The following is a 2,500-nucleotide window of genomic DNA, read 5'->3' as shown; positions in this document are numbered from 1 at the left end:
GAAGACTCTCCGTCCTCCAGTATTTTCCCCGCGGACGCCTTTGATCGGCTTGCTTCCCTCCCAGCTTCACGGATTGAACAGAGTAAATCCATCAATTATTGACAAGCTTGAGAAGCAAAACTTGTGGATAATAACATGGATATCTGCTTCGCCCAATGTACCGCTTTCTCTTAGATGTCTCGGATGTGAAGACGTACATGTTATAGTGAACCAGTAGAATTGTATTACACTGACAGCTATACTTCAACGAGAGGGGACTGGCAAGATGCTGGGGGAAAAGTTACGGTGTTTATCTCACATAGATTGAAAGCCTCTTTGTCTTTTGAGAAATGCTCTGAACCTTTCAAGGTTTGTTGAAGATTACAATCTTTTTTTTTCAGAGTTACAGAGGCTAGATTCGATCAAGTCCTCTTTATAGCTTTATAAAAGTCTGTCGCATCATATTGTCAGTCTTAATATTCCGTACTGTACCTTGTTTTATCATGAATATAGCAGCATTACCTCCCTTTTCATTTTGATTACTATTTGCAGAGCTGAATCGCTTTTACCCAAAGTACCGCTGCCTGATGTAACTATATGCATTTCTTATGTCTCCAAATGTGTTTCCATTACTTCAAAGCCCTTACGACGTAGCAATATCATCTGACAATGTACTTATGGTATCGGACCTTGTATAATACACGTTTTTAAATACCGCATATACATTTCTGAACGAATTCGAGAGTAAATCTCAGGAGTCCTCGCAGGACAAACACCGCTCATGTGAAACCGAAATGAATTTGATAAGCTTTGATCTACTAGTTTAATTATCCTTAATCAAAAAAACAGATTCAGGTTTATCGAGATGAAATGCTGATCAATTTCAGCAGCAGCATAGCACAGCCCACATGGCAGATACAGTTGCACAGGCACAATTATTGTGTGTGGGTGGGTCTGTGTCTGTGCATGAGTGATACCAAATCGGAAATATCGATTTTATTCCATATCATTAATGCCATTTTGCACTGCAGAATTACAGAATAATGACACATAAAGTCTCGTGTGTCGGGGCAAGGCATTGGCGCTTTTTTTCCATTTCCATGATCAATTGTGACGTGTTCGAACCCATATGTCGCGGCTTCGTTTTAAAAACCGATTGCTAATCTGGTATAGCTCGGAATCGGATTCAGATTGAATACATTTTCTTCTTTTTCTCCTTTATATTACGAAGGCTAAAATATTTTGCTTGTTAGATAGAAAAAGAGATGGATGGATAAAAAGAAAGAGAGACAGATGAAAGTAAATAGAAGATTAGATAAGGAGATAGAGAAGGACAAAAAGAGAAGTACGAAGGCATAGCTAGAGAGAAAGGGAGGGATATATAGAGAAAAAATATGATGGAGAAAGAGAAAGAGAGACGCGGATAGACAGAAAGATAGGGATAAAAAGAATGATAGATGGAGAGAGAGAGAGAGAGAGAGAGGGAGAAGTTGAGAGAAAGTGAAGGACGGAAAGAAAGGTGTGGATAGAGAGAAGTAAAGAGAGGCATGAAAAGAGAAAAATACAGATAGGTAGAGAGATAGAAAGGAATAAACATGGAAAGACAAGGTTGAATAATCAGAATGAGAATGATATTAAAGAGAAGGATGGACAGCTAGTGAAAGAGAGATAGAGAGATAAATCAAAAGAAAGACTGGGATAGAGAGAGAGAGAGAGAGAGAGAGAGACTTAGTGAAAAGGTGGAATAGGGAGAGAAAATATTAGAATACAGATAAAGTTTTTTATATATTTATGCACGCAACATACTAAGACAAAAAGTAATATTATATCATTTATGAACCATGAAATTATTCTTATTTCAAACAGCAGCAAAAATAATGATTATGATGGTGTCGATAATAACAACAAAACAAACAACGACAGAAAAAAATACACAAAATAATTTATTAGAGAGATAAGACAACAGTTTAGAATTTTTCAAGAACGAAATGAAAATAACAGTGATCATAAAAACACAAAAGATTCTAAGGGTGATTCTATATATAGATGTAGCCATATTCTTGCTAATAACAATGCTGAAAATAGAAAAGAACATTTAACTTTCTGCGGCTTTATTTATCTTTTCCAAACACTTGAAACCAATGTGAAAGTTGGGAAATTGCTTTAAATGAATTTCCGTTTGTGGTTAAACTTTGAGCACTGTTTAAAAAACATTTAGACCAGAAGTGTTTCTTGTTGTTGCTGGCCTCTGTTTTGCCGGAATGCGTAAGACAAAAAAAAATAAAAAGTAAATAGATCTTAAAAAATGTATGAAAATTAAGCTTACGTTAAATAAATAATAATAATAAAAAATAATAATAATAAAAAATAAATGGATCTTAAAAAATGTATGAAAATTAAGCTTACGTTGAATAAGTAATAATAAAAAATAATCATAATAAATGATTCTTAAAAATGTATGAAAATTGCCGGAATGCGTAAGACAAAAAAAAAAGTAAATGGATTTTTAAAAAATGTATGA

At 34.4% G+C, this 2,500-nt stretch overlaps 1 protein-coding gene across 1 annotated transcript in view; it reads left to right on the top strand.

Moving 5' to 3' along the window:
* The window catches only part of LOC113807030 (uncharacterized), a 13,607-nt gene extending 12,814 nt beyond the window's left edge, over window positions 1-793 (top strand). The window contains exon 5 of the mRNA XM_027358195.2: window positions 1-793. This exon is cut by the window's left edge and continues 967 nt beyond it. The gene's annotated coding sequence lies outside the window, so the exon portion shown is untranslated.
* The last annotated feature ends 1,707 nt before the right edge of the window (window positions 794-2,500 follow it).

This window comes from Penaeus vannamei, chromosome 27, assembly GCF_042767895.1.
Source record: "Penaeus vannamei isolate JL-2024 chromosome 27, ASM4276789v1, whole genome shotgun sequence".
Taxonomy (NCBI): domain Eukaryota; kingdom Metazoa; phylum Arthropoda; class Malacostraca; order Decapoda; family Penaeidae; genus Penaeus; species Penaeus vannamei.
This window is presented reverse-complemented; position numbering and strand designations above follow the sequence as displayed.